Consider the following 10,902-nt stretch of genomic DNA (forward strand, 5'->3'; position numbering starts at 1 on the left):
TAAATCAGAGAAAATAGGGAGAATAAGTTAAAAACCATGTAAACAATTAACTAGTTGAACTCTCAATTACACAAAAAAATGCGTATAATAGGAGAGTGAATGCAATTTGAACAAAAATTAGTTAGAGGACTTGTATCTAACAAGTTGAGGTATCTATAAGTATAAACAAAATTCAAAACAATTTTATTGACATTTAAAAAACTAGCTCTAAAAGTGAGAGTGATGAGCATAGAGTAGTACAAACAAAATGCAGCAGTAATATTGCGTTAAATGAGCATGAGCATGAATAAAATTGAGATAATTTAGTACGAGACTTAACAAAAAAAAAAAAAAAAAATAAAATACTTAACGTTTGTAGATATGTACGTACGAATGAATGAGTAGCAAACCAAACCAAAAAGAAGTGTATCTTATTAGACAAAAAGTTTTAAACACTTTTAATTCAGTCTACGAAGAGATTTCAAAGCGAACGGTTGGAATTGAAGAAGAATAAAAATTTTAATAAAAATATATTGGAAATAATCTAGCGGTTGTTAAATAAAAAAGTCAAATAATAAAAGTTTAATTTAATGACAAAAAAATCTAGATAATTTTTGAGTGTGTTGTTTTTGAATGGATAAAACAAAAAATTTACGACATCTTTGATGAAAATTTAATTGAAAAAAATGTATGTGAGTGTGAAGGTGTAATAAAGTTTTAATTAAAAAAAATATTACAAAATGTAAAAGTAATAATGGTTTTTTAAATTTTTACAAAAATCCAAAAAAGAATTTATGGTTTAAGCAACAATTAGCAGAAAAATGTATATTAACTAATGGCATTAAATGTACAAAAATAAATAATTTAAAATACTAAAAGAAAATCAATATTTGCGTAACAAAAAAAAAATAATAACAAGCAACTAAAAAGGAATATAAAACTAAAAAATATAACAACATAATTTTACTATTTATTAAACTAAAACGAAATTGAATAAAATAGAAAAATTTTTAAAACTAAATTATTTATCTTAGTATCTATTAGATAATCACTCAACAGTAAAGTGCTCAACAAATTTTCCATTTAATTTATTCTTAAATGTATTTTTCTTGTAAAATTTTAAAATATTTTTCTTTGTTTTGAAAAAAATTTACAAAAATATATAATTATTATGTAAATTGCATTTAAAAGCTTTAAACAAAAACAATTTAAGAAAACAAAAATTTTAATAAATTAAACTAAATTAGTGTGGAACTTTTGTATGGGAGAACCAAAAATAAAATCGAAAAAACACAATTTGTATAAAAATGAAAACATGCTTTGCGTCAGCTTTTTTTGTCTATTTAACTTATATTTTTTTGCCAGTTTCCTTTACCTTCTTCCTTCCTTGTGTATTATTTCCTTCTTTAGTTCCTCTTTTTGTTGAACTTCTATTCTAATTCGTTTAGCTACACCTCTTTCTTCTTCATTTCTCCATTTTGTCTGTATTTCCGCATGTCTCCTCATATGGTTTTGGGTTCTTTATTTTTGCGTATATTTTTTTTGGTAACTTACGGACGCGGTTCCTTTATGGATTTGTCTGTGGTTGTCTGTTTGCTGAAGATAAAGTCAAGAATGTTTGTGTTTTTTTTTTTTTGCTTATTTAGACATGTGTGTTGTTGTATTCGGGTTCTGGTTTGAGGCACCCTACTTGAAAAGTTTTGGTTTTTGCATGTTTTTAAGGAGTTTTCTCTTGTTGTGTCTAGCCTAAAAATTTTGTCTGGAAAAGATTTTTTTTTGGAATTTTCGGAATGCTTATGATGAGAAAGTGTAATTGAATCATCAGACAATGATTTCATAAATGTAATATATTTTAAGGCGTATTTAATAGATAATAAATATTTTTTTTGGTATAAAAAATGGTCATAAATTCCCTCCTCTTAGGTGTGAAATTGGTTTTATATAAAGTTTACTTCATCACATTCAAGTTTAGGAAAACATTCTACGACCAATCCTACAAATATTCCATAAAGATTAATTAAATCTAACTAGTTAGTTAGTTAGTTTGAAAGGAGGATGTATATACATCAAATCCGAAGAAATACACTTAGGCCTCTATCGGGCCTGTTGTGCGCTCCTTAACCAGTGCCTCAGGTGGGAATCGAACCCACCACCTCCGGTCTACCAGACTAAAACACTAACCACTAACCTACCGGAGGCCACTCTAACTAACTTCTAATTAAATATTATTAATGATAAAAGACTATTTGATTTTTGAAACTTGGGACTAATTATATCTATTCTATATAACCTATTCTTTATAATTAAACTCAGGACTTCTGGTAGACTAAACAACATTTTTCCATCAAACATAAGTCCAAATAGACTCAAATTTACTCTTTACAAAATGGTCACAAAACGAAAATCGGGACAAATCGACGATCTTATGCGATTCAGAGAAACATTCACACTAATCAAATTCAGAATAAACATTACTTCATGTTGATAACAAATTACTCATCATACCCCAGCAAATCTTCATGATGGATGGAGGCCAGAACAATGATATCCAATTATCGAAAATTGCTTTTGGAATTCAGTCTCTCTAACATCGAAACTGACTCGATGTTTTATCGCAAAATTGCGTTCAGAATTGAGGCTTATTTTTGCTTAACAGATTTGTTAGTAACCTACAAATTAAAGTATGCTAAAGCCCTGATTCCGAAACAGGACTCAGCATCTATCCATCATATTTATTATGTTCTTGAGATATTGTTTTAAAAAGTTTGGAAAAACACGTTTTGGGATGTTATAACATACATCTTTAGACATCTTTATTTAAAGTCCAATCTGCCGACTTCAAAATAATCTCTCATATACATATGTATGTATGTACCTTTTTTTACTTACAAATATGGATGAAATTTATCCGAAATTTATCTTGATTTCGCGAATCAGACAATAAGTATTAATTAGGAAAGTTAAACATATGCCCACTATTAAAACCTTGTTATTATATTGATATTAATATGATGAGGGACTTGGGGACTAAGTTTAATAATGAACCGAACTCTTCAGATTCTAATAAGTTAATCAGTTTTTATCGGATTTTTTCTTAATACCTTGGGTTTTAAAAGATTTATTGGCAATTAACTGATTTCCTGCAAGAACAGATTATATGGGTGGGCAGGGTTAATTATGGACTGACGATTATGGAATTTGGTAGAGAATTTATAGTCCAAATATGTATAAATTTCATCACTAGTATTTTAAAGCGAGTTATGAACTTTAAAATCATTTTCTGAAGGGAACCCTATATGAGGTATATGGGATCGAGTTTTATGCACTTTCAACACTGCTTCAAGAAACTCTTTTTCCAAATTAGCTCCTATCGTATTTTTAACAGACAGACGGATAAACATAGATGTATGGCTAGATCATCGAATAAATCGAATTTTGTGGTTCTACGAGCAATATTTCCCCTGGTGGGTATAAAAAATGAATAAGTTAATTTAAGTCACGAAAGCAAATTTTCTAAAGGCTGTCAATGAAATTGAAACTGGTACTTATGGTTTTTCGATTTATAGTCTAAGTATCTTAAAACGTAAACACCCTTAGACTTCTTAAGAAGACCCTCGAATAAAATTATATTAATAAAATTCTTTAATGTAAATATATTTTTAAAATTTTAACCAATAGAATTTCCTAAATACTTTATAATAACAACAACAACAACCTCTACAAAATAAAAGCTTTTTTCCTAAAACAAAACATATCGACCTAAATTCTTACCATACATTATGATTTTTTATATACTTCTCGACAGCTTTTAAAATCTAAAATGTAGGGTAATGTAGGGTCGTACTTGACCATGAATAATTTCCTTTTTTTTGTCCATATTCTTACTTTTTGTTTTTGTTTTTATTTTATTTTCTTTCCTTTTTCTTCTTCTGGTATTTTTTACGACTATTTTTTTCATTTTGCCCTTTTTTGTGCTACACTGGTTTCTCTGCAAGAGCTTCCTGCACTTGTATCTTTTGTCGCGCCCTTTTTGTTTATTTTTGTTGTTGCTTTTACAGTTTTTTCTTGTTGTATCCATACTAGAGCTCCTCATGCACTAGTCCGCTCTCTGTGTACTTGTATGAGTACATACTAGTACAAGTACTTTTTTTATTTTCTAAATTTCATGTGCTTTTTTTTGTTTTTCTTCAACAACATTGGAAAACAAGCAGAAAAGTATCCAACAAAACAGTTTGTTTTGTTTGTTTTTATTGTTGTTCTAGTACAAGGTACAATTTTATTATTTTTACTACGTTTTTTTTTTTGTTTGTTTGAAGAGAGGCCCCTTTTGTACCATGCGTTAGGCGTAGAACCAGTATTTAAGTTTTTGACTGCTTGACTGATTTGCTGATGATGGTTCTTTTTTTAATAAAATTTTCAGGTTTTTTTTAAATATTTTTTCTGTTGTTTACAAATATAATTTAGGTTTTTGTTGTTGTTACTTATTTCTTTTCATTCATGGTTATTTTTTGTTTTCGTATTTTTTTTATAAAAAAATATATTATTGTCGTCTTCATCATCGTTGTCATAATCATTTGTTATCGTCTCATTCAATGTTGTTTTACACTTTTCTTCCGTTTCTTGTTTTACAACGAACAAGTTTACGTTTTAACGTTTTGTTTTTGTGTTTTTTTTTTTTTGAGGGGAATTAAGCACTTAATTAAAATTGTACCTGTTACTCTCCCTATTATAAGAATTTTTATTATTTTTTAAATTAAAAAAATGTTGTTGTTCGGATTTTTCGATGGAATAAGAATATAATCAAATCTGTTCCAATTCTATTACGAACATTTTTGTAAAAACTATTGTTTATATTAGACTAATAGACTAAACTATAGAATACGCCATAGACTAGACTATAGAATACACATTAGACTAGACTAAATACTAGACTATAGACTAGACTATAGACTATATTATAGGCTAGACTATAGTTTATACTATTGTCTAGACTATAGACTAGACTATAGATTAGACTATAGACTAGACTATAGGCTAGATTATAGACTAGATTATAGACTAGACTATAGACTAGACTATAGACTAGACTAGACTAGACTATAGACTAGAAGACTATAGACTAGACCTATAGACTAGACTATAGACTAGACTATAGACTAGACTATAGGCTAGACTATAGACTAGACTATAGACTAGACTGTAGACTAGACTATAGACTAGACTATAGACTAGACTATAGACTAGACTATAGACTAGACTATAGACCATACTATAGACTAGACTATAGACTAGACTATAGACTAGACTATAGACTAGACTATAGACTAGACTATAGACTAGACTATAGGCTAGACTATAGACTAGACTATAGACTAGACTATAGGCTAGACTATAGACTAGACTATAGACTAGACTATAGACTAGACTATAGACTAGACTATAGACTAGACTATAGACTAACTATAGACTAGACTATAGACTAGACTATAGACTAGACTATAGACTAGACTATAGACTAGAGTATAGACTAGACTATAGACTAGACTATAGACTAGACTATATACTAGACTAGACTAGACTATAGACTAGACTATAGACTAGACTATAGACTAGACTATAGACTAGACTATAGACTAGACTATAGACTAGACTATAGACTAGACTATAGACTAGACTATAGACTAGACTATAGACTAGACTATAGACTAGACTATAGACTAGACTATAGACTAAACTATATACTAGACTATAGACTAGACTATAGACTAGACTATAGACTAGACTATAGACTAGACTATAGACTAGACTATAGACTAGACTATAGACTAGACTATAGACTAGACTATAGACTAGACTATAGACTAGACTATAGACTGGACTATAGACTGGACTATAGACTAGACTATAGACTAGACTATAGACTAGACTATAGACTAGACTATAGACTAGACTATAGACTAGACTATAGACTAGACTATAGACTAGACTATAGACTAGACTATAGACTAAACTATATACTAAACTATAGACTAAACTATATACTAAACTATATACTAAACTATATACTTAACTATAGACTAGACTATAGACAAGACTATAGACTAGACTATAGACTAGACTATAGACTAGACTATAGACTAGACTATAGACTAGACTATAGATTAGACTATAGACTAGACTATAGACTAGACTATAGACTAGACTATAGACTAGACTATAGACTAGACTATAGACTAGACTATAGACTAGACAATAGACTAGACTATAGACTAGACTATAGACTAGACTATAGACTAGACTATAGACTAGACTATAGACTAGACTATAGACTAGACAATAGACTAGACTATAGACTAGACTATAGACTAGACTATAGAATAGACTATAGACTAGACTATAGACTAGACTATAGACTAGACTATAGACTAGACTATAGACTAGACTATAGACTAGACTATAGACTAGACTATAGACTAGACTATAGACTAGACTATAGACTAGACTATAGACTAGACTATAGACTAGACTATAGACTAGACTATAGACTAGACTATAGACTAGACTATAGACTATAGACTAGACTATAGACTAGACTATAGACTAGACTATAGACTAGACTAGACTAGACTATAGACTAGACTATAGACTAGACTATAGACTAGACTATAGACTAGACTATAGACTAGACTATAGACCAGACTATAGACCAGACTATAGACTAGACTATAGACTAGACTATATACTAAACTATATACTAAACTATAGACTTGACTATAGACAAGACTATAGACTAGACTATAGACTAGACTATAGACTAGACTATAGACTAGACTATAGACTAGACTAGACTAGACTATAGACTAGACTAGACTAAACTAGACTAAACTATAGACTACACTATAGACTACACTATAGACTACACTTTAGACTACACTATAGACTATTCTTGAGTTAAAAAGATTCAGCTACAATAAAATAAAATTTGTTATCGCAATAAAACTTTTTTATTAAAATATAGTTTTTTATGTATAAATAGGCACAATTTTGTAAATTTATTCTAAACTAATAGTACTTTTTTACATACAACTTTACTACTAAAAAAACATTCCCACAAAAAGTACCAAATAATGTTATGCGCTTATGACAACAAAATAAACAATATGTTCTTTCACCATAATAAAACCATAAATTTTCTCTCAATTTTTCTTACGACACAACACGTTTTTATGTCGCGTGCGTATTTAAAAATAAAACTAGAAAAACAACAACAATGTAAACAATAAATAATAAAACCGAAAATGAAACCATAAAAGAAACAATTACCTAAGCAACAAAAATATTAAAGATAAAAATATCTAACCCTTCTTTTTCTTTATTTTTTTAATCTTGCAGATAAATTCAAAATAAAAATTTCAAAATAATCCCAAGCAAATAATTTTAAACGAAGAAAATTGTGCAAAAAACATGAATATTCTCCAATACAATAAAAAATATTAAGAGAACAAAAAAAGCAGAATACATATAAATATCTCACCTCAACAGCATTTGGATTAAGCTCTATTGTGTTTCCTTTGGGTCGATGCCAACGAACAAAAAAACCCAACAAACTACCAAGTAACTCTGGTCTGTTTATTGTGTCTGGGTTGGTTGTTTCCAAAAAAGATAAAACAACCACCTTTTTTTGCTAACAAAAGCAACAATAACAACAAACAAAAATACTGTCATCACATATAAAAAATAAGTTTAAATCGCAGTTTAATTTGAAACATATATAAAATTCTTGCAATTTTTGTGCTTTCGAAAAAAAAGAAAAAAATTCTCATCAAGCAGTATATTGTTAAAAGAAAACAAAAGAAAATCAGCAGACGACTGTCAGCCAGACAACAACTTGAACAACATCTTGAGTTGAAAATCTAAAATAAAATAAAATCGAATAAACATTTTAAATTTACAGAATATTGACAATATTCTACTTGTTATTGTTCCACAACACAAAAAGTTTATTCTTAATTGGATTTTGTTTGTTTTTTTTTGCGCCTTATACATCAAATGTGCTCCATGATTAAATCATCATTTGCTGCTTTGTCTTCATCAGTGTCATCTTTATTGTTGGTCGCATGAATTCAAGTTATTATAAGGTAAGTGACTTTTTCTTTTAAATTTTAATTAGATTTCGGTATTTTGGTTTAAAATCAATTTTTATTGAATACTTAGTTTGTACTTGTTTTCGGATTTTTTTAAAGTTGTTTATCAACCAAAGCCAAAATATAGTAGAATTAACTGAAAAGTATTGTGTCATAGTTTTTTTTAATGAAAAAAAAAAAAAAAATCAATCAATAACCCAGCAAAATATTTGCAAATCTTTACACATTGGTATTTTAAATATATTTTTCAGAATCTGAGCTATTAGACGGAAAATAGCTCAGAATCTGAACTATTTTCTAGACGGAAAATAGCTCAGAATCTGAACTATTTTCTAGACGGAAAATAGCTCAGAATCTGAACTATTTTCTAGACGGAAAATAGCTCAGAATCTGAACTATTTTTTAGACGGAAAATAGCTCAGAATCTGAACTATTTTTTAGACGGAAAATAGATCAGATTCTGAACTATTTTCTAGACGGAAAAAATAGCTCAGATTCTGAACAGTTTCCAGACGGAAAATAGCTTAGTTTCTGAACTATTTTCTAGATGGAAAATAGCTTAGATTCTGAACTATTTTCTAGACGGAAAATAGCTTAGATTCTGAACTATTTTCTAGACGGAAAATAGCTTAGATTCTGAACTATTTTTTAGACGGAAAATAGCTCAGATTCTAAACTATTTTCTAGACAGAAAATAGCTCAGAATCTGAACTATTTTCTAGACGGAAAATAGCTCAGAATCTGAACTATTTTCTAGACGGAAAATAGCTCAGAATCTGAACTATTTTCTAGAAGGAAAATAGCTCAGAATCTGAACTATTTTCTAGACGGAAAATAGCTCAGAATCTGAACTAAATTCTAGACGGAAAATAGCTCAGAATCTGAACTATTTTCTAGACGGAAAATAGCTCAGAATCTGAACTATTTTCTAGACGGAAAATAGCTCAGAATCTGAACTATTTTCTAGACGGAAAATAGCTCAGAATCTGAACTATTTTCTAGACGAAAAATAGCTCAGAATATTTTCTAGACGGAAAATAGCTCAGAATCTGAACTATTTTCTAGACGGAAAATAGCTCAGAACCTGAACTATTTTCTAGACGGAAAATAGCTCAGAATCTGAACTATTTTCTAGACTGAAAATAGCTCAGAATCTAAACTATTTTCAAGACGGAAAATAGCTCAGAATCTAAACTATTTTCTAGACGGAAAATAGCCCAGAATCTGAACTATTTTCTAGACGGAAAATAGCTCAAAATCTGAACTATTTTCTAGACGGAAAATAGCTCAAAATCTGAACTATTTTCTAGACGGAAAATAGCTCAGAATCTGAACTATTTTCTAGACGGAAAATAGCTCAGAATCTGAAATATTTTCTAGACGGAAAATTGCTCAGAATCTGAACTATTTTCTAGACGGAAAATAGCTCAGAATCTGAACTAGACGGAAAATAGCTCAGAATCTTAATTATATCCTAGACGGAAAATAGCGCAGAATCTGAACTATATTCTAGGCGGAATCTGAACTATTTTCTAGACGGAAAATATCTCAGATTCTGAATTATATTCTTGACGGAAAACTGTTCAGATTCTCAACTATTTCTAAACGGAAAATAGCTCAGAATCTGAGTGAATTAAAGCTCAGAACCTGAACTATATTCGGACAAAAACGTCTGAAACAGAAACATAAAAACTGAACGAGATTCAGACTAAGACATTTTAAAACGGTTGACTTCGGGTTTTTCATTTCATTTGAAAACTTTTGCTGGGATAAACAAAAAATTTTGCTACTTTGCCAAAATTCTAGTTAAATAACTGTACAAATATTTTCGTTATTATAAATAAAGGAAAAACATTTCCATTTAAAAACAGAATGTTCTCGTTTTATAAACACGTGAGGGAAAACTGTCATTCAAAAATATCGCACTTAAAGAATATTCATCAAAATGTATACATTTGAAGGAACTCATTCACATTTTAAAATACATATAGATCTGCTACATTTAAAAATCTTAAAAATTTAAAAATATTTATTACGACATTTTTTCCTTTTCCATACCACTGTACTGTGTAAATTGAACTTTTTGTTGATTTCTTAACTAAATATCACTACTTCTTATTAAAATTTTCTTTCTTGCCGCCTGTCTAACAGACACATAAAGTTATTGACACCAAAAACTTGCATAAATTCTAAATTTACGCTGGCAACTAAATAAACTTCAATATATTATTCAACTCCTTGCTCTTTTTTCATTCATTTTTTTCCTACCAACTAACAAATACAATTGAAGTTGACAAAAGAACCCATTGTTGGTGCAAAATAGAGAAAAAACAAAAAAAGTATTTTTATATAAAAAAAAACTACAAAAATTAATTGAAAAATAGCAAAGAATTTAACAAACAAGAAACTATAGATAAGAAACTTCTTATTTTGCCACACAATAATGGATGAACTGAATAAATGAATGAATAAAATGTATCATCATTCAGTTATATTTAATTGAGTTTCATTATTTTCTATATAAGCTAGTAGTTGTGAACAAAGAATAGAGAAAAGAACTTCCTAGAAACCACAACAAATGCCAAAGTGTAACTGGAAAATCGTGTCAATTTAATTCAAATAATTGTACATAAATTACAAAACAGCAGCAGCAGCAGCAAGAGCAACATTATTAATATTATTTTAATAAATGTTGTAGATATGCATAAATAAAATAAATTTATGTTTAAATGATTAATATTTATTAGATAAATGTTGTTTATTAATGGTTTTTTAAATA

The 10,902-nt window shown here is 28.8% G+C and overlaps 1 long non-coding RNA gene across 1 annotated transcript; it reads left to right on the forward strand.

The window, feature by feature from the left end:
- The first annotated feature begins 444 nt into the window (after window positions 1-444).
- On the forward strand, window positions 445-7,909 carry LOC119609767. Its single transcript, XR_005231951.1, has 2 exons — window positions 445-667; window positions 7,372-7,909. It is a non-coding gene; the product is annotated as an uncharacterized LOC119609767 (long non-coding RNA).
- Window positions 7,910-10,902: the final 2,993 nt, after the last annotated feature.

Source organism: Lucilia sericata, unplaced genomic scaffold (assembly GCF_015586225.1).
Source record: "Lucilia sericata isolate MDLA Ls3-8-SP2 unplaced genomic scaffold, ASM1558622v1 Contig001058F_arrow, whole genome shotgun sequence".
Taxonomy (NCBI): Eukaryota; Metazoa; Arthropoda; class Insecta; order Diptera; family Calliphoridae; genus Lucilia; species Lucilia sericata.